At 47.3% G+C, this 15,829-nt stretch overlaps 1 protein-coding gene across 1 annotated transcript in view; it reads right to left on the minus strand.

Moving 5' to 3' along the window:
• Positions 1–15,829, minus strand: part of LOC138349804 (alpha-L-iduronidase-like) — a 263,452-nt gene that overhangs the window by 165,556 nt on the left and 82,067 nt on the right. The window lies entirely within an intron of this gene.

The raw sequence follows: 15,829 nt of genomic DNA on the forward strand, positions 1-15,829 counted from the left end.
AGATCACCCCTCAAGCACACACTGCCTGCGTAGACCACCCCTCAATCACACATTACCCACGTAGATCAGCCCTAAAGCACACACTGCTCGCCTAGACCATCCCTTACACACACACACACACACTGCCCGCGTAGATCACCTCTCAAGCACACATTGCCTGTGTACATCACCCCTCAATCATACACTGACCGCGTAGACCACCCCTCAAGCACACATTGGCTGCGTAGATCACCCCTCAAGCACACACTGTCCGCGTAGATCACCCCTCAAGCAAACATATTGCCTGCAAAGACTACCCTTAAACATATTAGTTAAATATAAAAGTACTACTACCCAGTACTTTTTCTCATCCTCATATCGGACATAGACCAGAACACAACCTATAGCACTGTATCATCCTTTGCAGATGACACTAGGATTTTCATGAGAGTTGGCAACATAGAGGACACGGCAAACCTCCAATCAGATGTAGATCAGGTCTTTCTATGGGCTACAGAAAATAATATGGTGTTTAACGAGGATAAGTTCCAGCTCATGCGCTACGGAAAAATTGAAAATATAAAAACAGAAACCACGTACAAAACTCAGGCAAATCATAACATAGAACGAAAAGGCAATGTAAAGGATCTGGGTGAACTCATGTCGGAAGACCTTACCTTTAAAGAACACAATAAAGTAGCCGTCACAACTGCAAGAAAAATGACAGGTTGGATAACAAGAACTTTTCACACTAGAGATGCTATACCGATGATGATACTTTTCAAAACGCTTGTGCTCTCTAGAGTGGAGTACTGCTGCACAATGACAGCCCCTTTCAAAGCTGGAGAAATTGCTGACCTGGAGAGCGTGCAGAGATCCTTTACTGCTAGAATCCACTCAGTAAAACATCTAAATTACTGGGACCGACTAAAGAGCCTAAATCTGTACTCCCTTGAGCGCAGGCGGGAGAGATACATAATAATTTACACGTGGAAAATAATTGAGGGGCTGGTCCCAAACCTACACACCAAAATAACATCACATGAGACCAGAAGACATGGCAGGATGTTCAGAATACCCCCGTTGAAAAGCAGAGGTGCAACAGGTACTCTGAGAGAGAACTCTATCAACATCAGAGGCCCGAGACTGTTCAACACGCTTCCACTACACATAAGGGGCATAACTGGCCGACCCCTCACAGTGTTCAAGAGAGAACTGGATAAGCACCTCCAAAGGATACCTGATCAACCAGGCTGTGACTCATACGTCAGGCTGCGAGCAGCCGCGTCTAACAGCCTGGTTGATCAGTCCAGCAACCAGGAGGCCTGGTCGACGACCGGGCCGCGGGGACACTAAGCCCCGGAAGCACCTCAAGGTAACCTCAAGGTAAGGTACCACTCAAGCACTCATTGCTCGCGTAAATCACCCCTCAAGCAAACATTACCGGCGTAGATCACCCCTCAAACACACATTGCCCGCGTACACTACTCCTCAAGCACACATTGCCTGCATAGACCACCCCGCAAGCACACGTTGCCCGCATAGACCCCCCCCCTCAAGCACACATGACCAGCGTAGACCACCCCTCAAGCAAACATTTCCGGCGTAGATCACCCCTCAAGCACACACTGCCCGTGTAGACCACCCCTCAAGCAAACACATTGCCCGCGTAGACCACCTCTCAAGCACACATTGCTCGCGTAAACCACTTGTCAAGCACACAGTTTGCCCATTTAGACCACCCTCAAGCACACATTGCCCAGGTAGACAACCCGTCGAGCACACATTGCCCACATAGACCAACCCATCAAGTACACATTGCCTTCGTAGATCACCCCTCAAGCACACAATTTCCGCTTAGATCACCCTTCAAGCACACACTGCCCGCGTGGACCAACCCTCAAGCACACATTGCCTTAGTAGATCATCCTTCAAGCACACTCTTTCCGCGAAAACCACCCTCAATCTCAAATTGCCCGCGTAGATCACCCCTCAAGCACACACTGCCCGTGTAGACTACCCCTCAAGCAAACACATTGCCCGCGTAGACCACCTCTCAAGCACACATTGCTCGCGTAAACCACTTGTCAAACACACAGTTTGCCCATTTAGACCACCCTCAAGCACACATTGCCCACGTAGACAACCCGTCGAGCACACATTGCCCACATAGACCAACCCCTCAAGCACACACTGCCCGCGTAGACCACCCCTCAAGCACACACTGCCCGCGTAGACCACCCCTCAATTACACATTGCCCGCGTAGATCACCCCCTCAAGCACACACTGCCCGCGTAGACCACCCCTCAAGCACACACTGCCCGCGTAGACCACCCCTCAATCAAATATTGCCCACGTAGATCAGCAGTCAAGCACACACTGCCCGCGTAGACCACCCCTCAAGCACACATTGCCTGTGTAGACCATCCCTCAAGCATACACTACCCCCGTAGACCACCCCTCAAGCACTCACTGACCGTGTAGACCACCCCTCAGGCACACACTCCCCGCGTACACCACCCCTCAAGCACACACTCCCCGCGTAGATCACCCCTCAAGCACACACTGTCCACGTAGATCTCTCCTCAAGCACACAGATTGTGCGCGTAGATCACCCCTCAAGCACACATTGCCAATGTAGTCCACCCCTCAAGCACACATTGCCCGCGTAGACCATCGCTTAAACACACATTGCCAGCGTAAACCACACATCAAGCACACATTGCCCGCGTAGACCACCCATCAAGCACACATTGCCCGCACAGACTACCCCTCAAGCACTCACTCTCCGCGTAGACTAACCCTCAAGCACACATTGCCCGTGTAGACCACTCCTCAAGCACTCACTGCCCGCATAGATCACATCTCATGCACACACTACCCGCAAAGACCACCCCTCAAGCAAACATTGCCGGCGTAGATCACCCTTCAAGCACACACTGCCCACGTAGACCACCCCTCAAGCACACATTGACCGCGTAGACCACCCCTCAAGCACACATTGCCCGAGTAGACCAACCCTCAAGCAAACACATTGCCCGCGTAGACCACCCGTCAAGCACACATTGCCCGCATAGACTAACCCTCAAACACACATTGCCTTCGTAGATCATCCCTCAAGCACACATTTCCCGCGTAGATCACCTCTCAAGCACACATTGCCCGCGTAGACCATCCCTCAAGCACACATTGCCCGCGTGGTCCAACCCTCAAGCACACATATTGCCTTGGTAGATCACCCCTCAAGCACACACTGCTCCCGTAGATCATGCCTCAAGCACACACTTTCCGCGAAAACCACCCCTCAAGCATACATTGCCCGCGTAGAACACCCCTGAAGAACATATTGCCTGCATAGATCACACCTTAAGCACACGGTGCTCGCGTAGATCACCCCTTAAGCACACACTGCCCGTGTAGATCATGCCCCTCAAGCAAACACTGTCCGCGTAAATATTCCCTTAAGCACATCATACCCGAGTAGATCACCTCTTAAGAACACACTGCCCATGTAGACCACCCCACAAGCACACATTACCCGCGTTGACCACCCCTTAAGCACACACTGCCCGGGAAGACCACCCCTCAAGCACACATTGCCTTTGTAAACCATCCCTTAAGCATACACCGCTCGTGTAGACCACCTCTCAAGCACTCACTGACCGCGTCAAGCACACATTTGCTGCATAGATCACCAGGCCTCAAGCACACACAATGTACGCGTAGATCACTCCTCAAGCACACACACTGCGCGCGTACATCACCACTCAAGCTCACATTGCCTGCGAAAATTACCTGTCAAGCACTCATTGCCCACGTAGATCACCCCTCAAGCGCACGCTGTCCATGTAGACCACGCCTCAATCACTCATTGCCTTCGTAGACCATCCCTAAAGCACACACTACCTGCGTAACCCACCCCTGAAGATCATATTGCCCGCGTACATAACCCTTCAAGCACACATTGCCCCTGTAGACCACCCCCTCAAGCAAACATTGTTGCGTAGACCACCCCTAAAACATACATTGCTAGCGTAGACCACCCCTCAAGCACTCATTTCCGAGTACACCACCCCTTAAGCACTCACTGCCCGCGTAGACTACCCCTCAAGCACACATTGCCCATGTAGACCACCCCCTCAAGCTAACATTGCCCGTGTAGACCACCCTTCAAGAACACATTGCCCGCGTAGACCACCCATCAAGTACACATTGCCCTCGTAGATCACTTCTCAAGCACACATTTCCCGCGTAGATCTCCTTTCAAGCACACATTGCCCGCGTACACAACCCCTAAAGCACACACTACCCGCGTAGACCACCCATCAAGCACATATTGCCCGCACATATAACCCCTCAAGCACACATTGCCCCTGTAGACCACCCTTCAAGCACACATTGCCGTGTAGACCACACCTAAAGCATACATTGCCAGCGTAGACCACCCCTCAACCACTCATTTCTGCGTAGACCAACCCTCAAGCACACGTAGCCCGCATAGACCATCTCTCAAGCACACATTGCCCACATAGACCACCCCTCAAGCACACACATTGCGTGCGTAGACCACCCCTCAAGCACACATTGCCCGCGTAGACCACCCCTCAAGCACACATTGCCCTAGTAGATCACTTCTCAAGCACACATTGCCCGCGTAGATCACCTTTCAAGCACACATTGCCGTGTAGATCACTCCTCAAGCACACATTGCCCGCGTAGATCACCTGTCAAGCACACATTGTGTTCGTAGACCACCCCTCAAGCACACATTGTGCTCGAAGATCACCCCTCAAGCACACATTGCCCACGTAGACTACCTCTCAAGCACACATTGCCCTCGTAGACCACCCCTCAAGCACACATTTCCCGCGAAGACCATCCCTCAAGCACACACTGTAAACGTAGATCACCCCTCAAGCACACATTGCTCCTGTAGACCACCTCTCAAGCACACATTGCCTACGTAGACCATCCCTCAAGCACACATTGCCTGCGTAGAGCACCCCTCAAGCACACATTGCCTGCATAGCTCTCCCCTAAAGCTCACACATTGCCCGCATAGACCACCCATCAAGCACACATTGCCCCAGTGTATCACCCCTCAAGCACACATTGCATGCGTAGATCACCCCTCAAGCACACATTACCTGCGTAAACCACCTCTCAAGCAGACACTGTGCACGTAGATCACCCCTCAAGCACACATTGCCTGCGAAGATCACCCCTCAAGCACACACATTGCCCGTGTAGACCACCCCTCAAGCACACGATGCCTGCGTAGACCATCACTCAAGCACACACATTGCGCATGTAGACCACCCCTCAAACACACATTGCTTGCGTAGACCATCCCTCAAGTACACATTGCCAGCGTAAACCACCCATCAAGCACACATTGCCCACGTAGTGGACCCCTCAAGCACACATTGCCCACACAGACCACCCCACAAGGACTCAATGCCCGCGTAGACAACACGTCAAGCACACATTGCCCACACAGACCACCCCTCAAGCACTTACTGCCCACGTAGACCAACCCCCAAGCCCATATTGCCCGTGCAGACCACCCCTAAGCACTCACTGCCCACGTAGATCACCTCTCAAGCACACACTGCCCGAATAGACAACCCCTCAAGCTAACATTGCCGGTGTAGATCACCCCTCAAGCAAACACTGCCCACGTAGACCACCCCTTCAAGCACACATTGCCAGCGTAGACCATCACTTAAATACACATAGCCAGCGTAAACCACCCCTTAAGCATGCATTGCCCGCAAAGATCTTCCTTCAAGCACACACTGCCCGCGTAGACCTTCCCTCAAGCACACATTGCCTGCGTAGGCCACCCCTCAGTCACACATTGCCCACGTAGATCACCCGTCAAGCACACATTGCGCACGTAGACCACCCCCACAAGCACACATTTCCCCTGTAGACCACCCCTCAAGCACATATTGCCCGCGTAGACCACCCCTCAAGCACACAATGAACGTGTACATCACCTGTCAAGCACACATTGCGCACGTAGACCACCCCTCAAGCACACACATTGTGCACGTAGATTACCCCTCAAGCACACATCCCAGCAAACAATTTTAGGTTGCCACAACATATCTGGAAAGTATTTGAAAGTATTGGAAACGTTTGTTTTATCGTATCAGATACGATATTGTGTGTGGACTTAAATAGGTTTCCAAAACTTATAACCAAGACATATGTATCTAACACTAATTTGAGATGTTGTGGCAACTTTACACTCCTAACATGAGTCATTCATAATCCATTCATATACCAATATGAATCTCTTATGAAAGGTTTGAGCCAATAATCTGAACCCTTTTCACATCTTTGTGTTTAAAGTTAAATTTCTTGAAATTAAATTATATTTTATATTATATTATTTTTATTATATTTTATATTATATTATTATTTTCAATTTAAATATTAAAACCAATTTAAGGGTAAAAAAAATCTAATAATTTATATTTCTTTTATTATTTACTAACAATTATAATTATTTACTAACGGAGAGAGGGGAGGCTGTACGGCAGAGAGTGGCGGCTGTGGCGGACAGTGGCGGCGGTGGCGGATAGTGGCGGCGGGCGGACAGTGGCGGCGGCGGGCGGACAGTGGCGGCGGGCGGACAGTAGCGGCGGTGGCGGATAGTGGCGGCGGGCGGACAGTGGCGGCGGTGGCGGATAGTGGCGGCGGGCGGACAGTGGCGTCGGGCGGACAGTGGCGTCGGGCGGACAGTGGCGTCGGGCGGACAGTGGCGGCGGCGGGCGGACAGTGGAGGCGGCGGGCGGACAGTGGAGGCGGCGGGCGGACAGTGGAGGCGGCGGGCGGACAGTGGTGGCGGCGGGCGGACAGTGGTGGCGGTGGCAGACAGTGGTGGCGGTGGCGGACAGTGGCGGCGGTGGCGGACAGTGACGGCGGTGGCGGACAATGGCGGCGGTGGCGGACAGTGGCGGCGGTGGCGGACAGTGGCGGCGGTGGCGGACACTGGCGGCTGTGTCTGGCGGTGGTGGCGGGCGGTGGCGGGTGGCGGCGTCTGTGATGAGTGGTGGCGACTGGCGGTGGTGGGTGGTGGCGGCGGTGGTGGTGGGTGGTGGTGGCGGCGGCGGCTGGTGGTGGCATGGGTGGTGGCGGCGGCGGTGGTGGGTGGTGGTGGCGGCGGCGGCTGGTGGTGGTGGGTGGTGGCGGCGGTGGTGGTGGGTGGTGGTGGCGGCGGCGGCGGGTGGTGGGTGGCGGCGGCGGCTGGTGGTGGTGGGTGGTGGCGGCGGGTGGTGGGTGGCGGTGGCGGCGGGTGGTGGTGGGTGGTGGCGGCGGGTGGTGGGTGGTGGCGGCTGTGGTGGGTGGTGGCGGGCGGTGGCGGGCGGCGGCGGCTGTGGTGGGTGGTGACGATCGGCGGTGGGGGGGGCTGGTGGCGGCTGGCGGTGGCGGCTTGCGGTGGCGACTGTGGCAACGGGCGGTGACTGCTGATAGCGGGCGGTGGTGGTGGCAGGTGGTGGTGGCGGCTGGTGGTGGCGGCTGGTGGTGGTGGCAGCTGGTGGCGGTGATGGCGGCTGGTGGTGGTGGCAGCTGGTGGCGGTGATGGCGGCTGGTGGTGGTGGTGGTGGTGGCGGCTGGTGGTGGTGGCAGCTGGTGGCGGTGATGGCGGCTGGTGGTGGTGGTGGTGGTGATGGCGGCTGGTGGCGGGCGGTGGCGGGCGGTGGCGGCTTGTGGCGGCTGGTGGTGGCGGCGGTGGTGGGGGTGGTGGTGGTGGTGGGTGGTGGTGCCGGCTGTGGTGGGTGGTGGCGGTGGTGTCGGCGGCGGCTGTGGTGGGTGGTGGCGGCGGCGGCGGTGATGGGTGGTGGCGGCGGCGGCGGTGGTGGGTGGTGGTGGCGGCGGCGGTGATGGGTGGTGGCGGCGGTGGTGGTGGGTGGTGGTGGCGGCGGCGGCTGGTGGTGGTGGGTGGTGGTGGTGGGTGGTGGCGGCGGGTGGTGGTGGTGGGTGGTGGCGGCGGGTGGCGGTGGTGGGTGGCGGTGGCTGGTGGCGGTGGTGGGTGGCGGTGGCTGGTGGCGGGTGGCGGCTGGTGGTGGGTGGTGGCGGCGGGTGGTGGCGGCGGGTGGTGGGTGGCGGTGGCGGGTGGTGGCGGGTGGTGGGTGGTGGCGGGTGGTGGGTGGTGGCGGCGGGTGGTGAGTGGCGGTGGTGGGTGGCGGTGGCTGGTGGCGGGTGGCGGTGGCTGGTGGCGGGTGGTGGTGGGTGGTGGCGGCTGGTGGCGGCTGGCGGCGGCTGGCGGGTGGCGGCTGGTGGTGGGTGGTGGCGGGTGGCGGCTGGTGGTGGGTGGCGGGTGGCGGCTGGTGGTGGGTGGTGGCGGCGGGTGGTGAGTGGCGGTGGTGGGTGGCGGCTGGTGGTGGGTGGTGGCGGGTGGCGGCTGACGGTGGGTGGTGGCGGGTGGCGGCTGACGGTGGGTGGTGGCGGGTGGCGGCTGACGGTGGGTGGTGGCGGGTGGCGGCTGACGGTGGGTGGTGGCGGGTGGCGGCTGACGGTGGGTGGTGGCGGGTGGCGGCTGACGGTGGGTGGTGGCGGGTGGCGGCTAGTAGTAGGGTGTAAGACTCACAGACGATATTTTTTTTTTCCGGCCAGATATCGTCTGTGAGTCGTACGACTCAAAGACGATATTTTGTTTCTGGGAAATATCGTGTCTGTGAGCCAGGGTTTTGAGGTTCCAATATCTCGCGTGTGAGCCAGGGTTTTCAGGTAAATTTTGTGTCACAGATTTTAGAAGTATGGATTTCTTATGAGAAAAATAATTTCCGAGACTTAGAAGTTTGTTAAGGCCTTATAGGAGAAATTCAAATATCGTGTATAGCTCTTTAGGGTTTCCAGGAGAACTCTACGGACATATTTTACATGTTTTCAACTTACAAAATCGTCTATGTAAGCCTTAGTTATTCATATAAATTTAGAAAATCACCTATGTAAGTCATTGTTTTCAAGTCTCGTACATCACACCCCCCTCCCTCTCCCCCTTACCTCGCAATCTGTCGCCTCACCTGTGTTTACTTTAGACGTCAGCCAGCCAGTCGGCTCTTAATCTTATCTTATCTTCATAATATCTGGACCGTCCCTCCTCTCTCTCTCTCTCCTTTCATTCAGTTCAACTATTTTCCAACATCGTATGTTTGCTCCTTTTCATTAAGCAAGTCAGTATGTTTGTTCCTTTTCATTAAGCAAGTCAGTTTTACACAAATAAATCATGTTAGTAAGCAAGTTCTAGCTCACGTTCCCCACCTTAGTCCCCTGTCGTATAAAGAATACTATCATTCCAATCCCTCTAAAATTTAAAAATAATCATATTTCAAATGTAGTTCAATACAGTAATTAGTTACCAAGCTCCAGCTCTTGTCCTCCGCCTTAGCTCTCTCTCGTATCTTCGTTAGTATCTGTCCAATTTCCCTGAAATTTCTACCCTCTGTATTTCAGACATAGTTTAGTAAATGCAAACAATTATCAAACTCTAGCTCTTGTCCCCAGCTTAGTTCATTTGTACAAAATCATTAGTAACAGTCCAAATTCCCTGAGATTTTTAGCCTCTGTATTTCAGACACCGTAAATAAGATCAAAACAGTTACCAAGCTCCAGCTCTTGTCCTCCGCCTTAGCTCTCTCTCGTATCTTCGTTAGTAACAGATCAATTCCCCTGAAATTTCTACCCTCTGTATTTCAGACACCGTAAATAAAATCAAGTCAGTTATCGAGCTCCAGCTCTCGTCCCCGCCTTAGTTCTCCTTCGTATCTTTGTAAATAACCCATCAATTTCCCTAAAATTAAAAGCAGACATACTTCAAAGTTAGTAAATAAGATCAAGTCAGTTACTGAGCTCCAGCTCTCGTCCCCCACCCTCTTCCACCCTCAAGTCTTTGTAAATAAACCATCAATTTCCCTTAAATTTTTACCCTCTGTATTTCAGACACCGTAAATAAAATCAAGTCAGTTATCAAGCTCCAGCTCTCGTCCCCCACCCTCTTCCACCCTCAAGTCTTTAACCCATCAATTTCCCTGAAATTTTTACCCTCTGTATTTCAGACATAGTAAATATGATGAAAACAATTATAAAACTCTAGCTCTTGTCCTCTGTCCAAGTTCACTCCTGTAAATTCATTACTATCAATCCAAATCCCCCTGAGATTTAAACACCCAACTACATTTTCAGACATAGTAAATAAAAACCAGTTCAGTTATCAAGTTACAACTCTTGTGCCCCAGCTTAGTTCATTTGTGCAAGTTCTTTATTTTTCAACTAAATCACCCTGAGATTTAAGATCACCTTATTTTCTAACGTAGTAAAATTAATCTGGACATTAGCCTTAGATCATCAGACATAAATATATTCGATCAAGTCCGTCTCCAGCGTATCTCTTATCCGAGTATACACATAACCCCAACCTGTTTAATTATCTTTCACCCCCTCCCACCTTCATCCATCTCATCCAAGTCTCGTAAATTTAAAATGTAGCTGTTAATTTGCGTTCTTTCCCCGTTCATAGCATATTCTCTGTAAGTTCAGATCTGTACTTAGTCTTACATATTCTCTACTTCTTTCCAATTTTATACAAGACTTAAACAACTATTACCGTCTCCTCTATCTTATTTAAACATGAGTCATATGTAAATATACCCCGACTCTTTCCATCCAATACAAGTCCTAGCTTGTTCACCGCCCAACTCACTACGCTATTTCTACTCTACATGTTATAGCATGTTTTCCGCTCATCTTGGTACCAACCCTTACAATCTCTCTCTCATTCCTTTTACATGTCTCAGCATGTCTCAGCATGTTCGCCTCGCATCTTACTAGGCTGTCTACTTTACATGTTGTAGCGTGTATTACTGTGTCCCATATCTTATTTAAACATGAGTCATATGTAAATATACCCGACTCCTTCCATCCATTACAAGTCCTAGCTTGTTCACCGCCCAACTCACTACACTGTCTACTTTACATGTTGTAGCATGTTTTCCGCACATCTTGATACCATCCCTTACAATCTCTCAATCCTTTACACATCCCAACTTTCAACCCTTTCTTACAATTTTCCTCCATCCCTCCGCTACATGTTCTTACCCGTTCATTACAGTCCACTACTTATTCTCTAATCATCTCTGTACTAATTCTCAAAACTAGTTGGTTCTGTCATTTTAGTAAGTAAGTAAGTAGATCATCGTTATTAACAACGACAACAACAACAACAACAGTAACATTACTAATTCACAGTAAGTTACTACTGAGCATTTGGTAGTTATCCATTTTCAAATAAGGTCAATATAAATCATTCTAAGACATCTTCGTACAATTAAAGATACTTGCCCGTGCACTAAGTCATTACTTACAGTAGCATCTTAAGGCATTGTTTTCGTAACTCAGTTTTATTAAACATACACATTCATTAGTCAAAGGAAAACTTTTCAAGTCATTGTATTCAATATTTCCGTTAAACTTACTACATCATGTCATTATTCGGTTTCATAATTAAGTACTTGTTTCAGTCCTCCAATGTAATAAGCAAATTATTCTATTAAGGATAAAGAAATCTTATTTAGAAGAGACATTAAGTTTATTACAACATTTAACGCATACAAGTGTTTTTAGTAGTTATACAGGTATTCATAAGTGTTCAAGAAGCAATTATATACAAGTGTTCTTAGTAGTTATACAAGTGTTCAAGAAATCATAAACACTATAGTCTTATATAGAAATAAACATTTGAATTTATAAAAGAATTATAAGTAAAACATGTATTTGATTTCACACAATGAAACTCCCTATCCAGCAAGTTAAAAAATCCATCACATGCACAGCATCCCCCTTCCCCTTCTCCAAAATAAATTAGTTTTTGTCCCTTAAATTCCTTTAAAACATAGAAAGCATCGCTATAAACATTATCATCACAAATCAATTCAGGCCAGGACATTAGAAGTACTTCTCTGTCATTACAATAAGTCCTAACTGCTTCTACAGCATCCATTTGTTCAACCTCCATCCACTTACTCTCACCCATATTCGAGTAATTATCTGTAGCTCGTACCACATTAGTATGTCTTATCCTAATAAGATTTTCAATAAAGGCCATACCAGAGAAAACACCAAGTACAGGATCCTGTCCTATAAATCTCATCACTGCCTCTATTTCTATCTTTTGGGGGGTATGATATCCTATTTCTGGTCTCATCTTTATTAAATTTATCGGAAAAGATGGAAAGCTCTCCTCCATATGATCAATTAAACTCCAATGTTCATCTTCTTCTGTTTTAGGGTGAATAATACTAAGCTCTTTCACAGTCTTACTATTTACCTGCTGTTGCAGTTCATCCTGGCTCATTATAGTATACACTTCTCGTTCTTCAGAACTCAACTTATTAATAAACCAGTTTGCAGCATTTGGAGAACCAATTTCATCCACAAATTTTCTTATAAAAAATTTATCCTTTAAGTTACATCCTATAGGCACTTCTTCAAATTCTGGAAATATGTATTTAAAACGGGGTTTAGGTCTAAAAGTGCAAATTATTTTATCGCCTTTAAATAACAAAGAAATTTTCTTCATCTCGGCCTTACTAGGAGTTTTCGTCAGCAACAACACTTGACAATTCTCATGTTTCTTGAGTACGTCTGTAACACTCTCTTTTAAGCTAAATAAGACTATGTCGCATTTTATCATTGGAAGTTCTTCTTTCAACTTTATAAAATCATGACCGATCAGTATCATTAAAACATTTTCACTTTTGCTAATAAACTTTGCTAGAGCTGGAACAATGTTCTCATGCGTACATTTATCAGTATGTGTCATCACTTTATAAGTCCGTTTTTCAGCCAGGGGCATATTCTTCCACAAAACAGTCGAAGCTGGACTTTGCCATATAGTTTCTGACACAAGATCAGGCATGCTTCCAAACCCTGGTAGACTCTTCACATCCATCACATGGGGTAGATCTTTAAACAAAGAAAAATACAATATTTAACACAGGGACTATTAAATAATCATAATATTTCAAAACTAAAAGATATTCAATAATAAGCAAAATTATATCACAACAAATATAACGAGTACTGTAAGTACATCATACAATAAACACTTACTGTATACAGCAGCCATCGATCCGAGTATGTCTTGTCACTGCTGGACCGAGATGGGGAGTTTATGTCAAGATATATCCCGACCTAGCTTATCACATCGGAGATTGTTACGCTCCGCCCCTCTCTCTTAGCTGTAGTTTCCAAATTAGTTATATGTATTATTTTAGATCTACTAGTTTTAACTATGACATTCTCTTCCGTTTATTAGATCCACCCTCTACTTGTTTATTCTCTCTCCCAGTCCCCGTAACATCTTCTCCAAGAGGTATACGAACCATTAATAATTCTTTTTTATTATTCTTTAAAACATAAGCTAAATGGGCTAGTCCTGGAAAATAGTGTGTCTCCCATTCTTCTTGTTCTTCTTTACTCCATCCTATTCCGTCATTAAACCCAATACCATATGGAATAATTATACGCTGGATTAAATTATTATTTCTTGCCTGACAACAAATTTGTCTTATTGCAGATTTAAAACTCCAACGTTTAATAATATCTTTCTGTAATCCTAGATCTTCATTAGAGCTACTGTATTGAAGTCCTATAATATGAGGTTTTATTTCTGGTTCTGGAGATAAAGCAAGTACTATACCACCAGGAGTTATATTATTCTGTACCACTTCACACTCGGAAACTTTACTGTAAGGATATTTTTCCCATAACAGTTGTGCAAATCCACCGGATAAATTATGAGAATCGTAGACAAGACAGTCTCCAGGTTTTAGAATTTCATCACTAGTAAAATCAGCATCTATAATACACTTATTCAAACGCTTAAGCTTCACTTGCATGTACATAGAACAATCCATCTTGAAGTAAGACAGAAAAAGTTTCGTACCTCTTCCTATATACTCAGAAAAGTAGAGTTGACATTTAGACATTAAAAAGGGAGAAAATAAACACACGAGTTTCTATTTTGTTATTTAATGTGTAAAAATGTACAATGTATTTAATTTGTAAAAATGTACAAAGTATAAATTATTTACAGACATTATTATTCCCAATCCATCTTCTCTTCTAAATTTGTAAAACTACTACTAACACACATTGTAACATTAGTATCAACAGACGTAGTAACATTAACAGGTGTTGAATTAATTGTATCAGACAACTTAGTGTTGATAGAAGGTGAACTAACATCAGCGGTAGCAGGCGTAGCATCATCTTCAGGTGTCCTAGCAGCATCAGTAGCATTAGTTGTGGATCCATTTTGAAGAACAGCAATGTATGGAATCTTATTTTCAAAGATGCCGTGGGTGGATGACTGAGGAGGAACGATGTTTTCGGGACGTACTATGAAGAGTACAATACCTCGTTTTCGTAGTTTTTGTCCTATTTTCTCAAGTATAGGCAAATATTTACTTTCCCATACTGCGCAGTTGTCCAAATAACTTGACATGCCAAACCCATATGGAATAATAATTCTCTTAACACATCTTTTAAGAATGAAAACAAGGGCTTCCTTCAGAGCATTTTCAAACCAGCGCCATCTCTGATATTCTGTATCTTTTTCAAGTCCATCGTAAAAATGTTCATCTAAACTTCGTACTTCACACGGAGGATTTTCATATGCTGGTAAAGTTGCAGGTCTACTAGCAAACTGAGTCACTAAACCAATAATAAGGGGTAGATGGGGATCTTCATCCATCCTGTTGTTAAATTCAGGTGGTTCTCCAATATGTATACTGCCAGGGTTACTGCGATAAGATACAACAGCCCTGTTTTTGTAAGGAAAGTTTTCACGATGAAATCTCGCATATGGGTAACGATCCCACAATCCTTGCACAATTTTACACATTTGTACACTCGTAGCATCAAGATCGTACAATAAACAGTCGTGATTATTGTAGACGGGCAGGGAGGCAAAGTCTCCAATAATAGTCTTGATCTCCATAGCCTTGAATATCCAAGCTTGAAGTAGATTCTGACATCCAAGAAGAGGAGGACACCGTAAGAGATCACTCCGGGGGAAGCATATATACATCTTTAGGCTGCGCGTAGAAACACTGCGCACACAAAGGTTGCCAAGTGTTACTTGCTCTTCCTCTGCATAATCTCCTCGTTAAACAGTAATTTAACTTCCACTCCGTAGGGTTTTAACTGTTTATACATATCTTCAATAACAGGAAGATAAGTATTTTCCCAAACTTTATCTCTTCGAACACATGTAATCCCAATTCCTGTTGGTATTATAACTCTCATAATTTGAGGAGAGCCCTTGATAAAGTTAAATAAATCTTTCATACCATTCTTGAAGTAGACGAGACGATTAATGGATGTATCTTCGTTTAATCCAGAGAGCATGTTTCTGTCTTTTGAGTTTTCTATAATTCCCTGAGCAATGTTATTACTTTCTATAGGTAATCCAATACCGTATTGTGTGGCTATAGCAACAATATACGGAAGATTTTCTCCTTTAGAGATATGAATTGTTCCTGGTACTGGACGATCTTCAGGGATACATCTCTTAAGACTGTACAAGGGTCGGCGAACATTATAAGCATCAGCATGAGAATATTTCTTGGCTAAGTCTAGAGCCATTCCTCTGGGAACACAGGATATACAGTTCACTCCGTACACAATACAGGTTTCATTATTACAAAATGAATCGTCGGTTAAATAACCCTGACAAGTTGTCAGAACAGTATCCATGGTGAATTTTTCTTCCTCGTAAGGTAGTAGATACGATCCAGATAGTCGTAATAATATCCCTAATGTGAGGTCCGCGCT

The sequence above is a fragment of the Procambarus clarkii genome, chromosome 74 (genome assembly GCF_040958095.1).
Source record: "Procambarus clarkii isolate CNS0578487 chromosome 74, FALCON_Pclarkii_2.0, whole genome shotgun sequence".
NCBI classification, from domain to species: domain Eukaryota; kingdom Metazoa; phylum Arthropoda; class Malacostraca; order Decapoda; family Cambaridae; genus Procambarus; species Procambarus clarkii.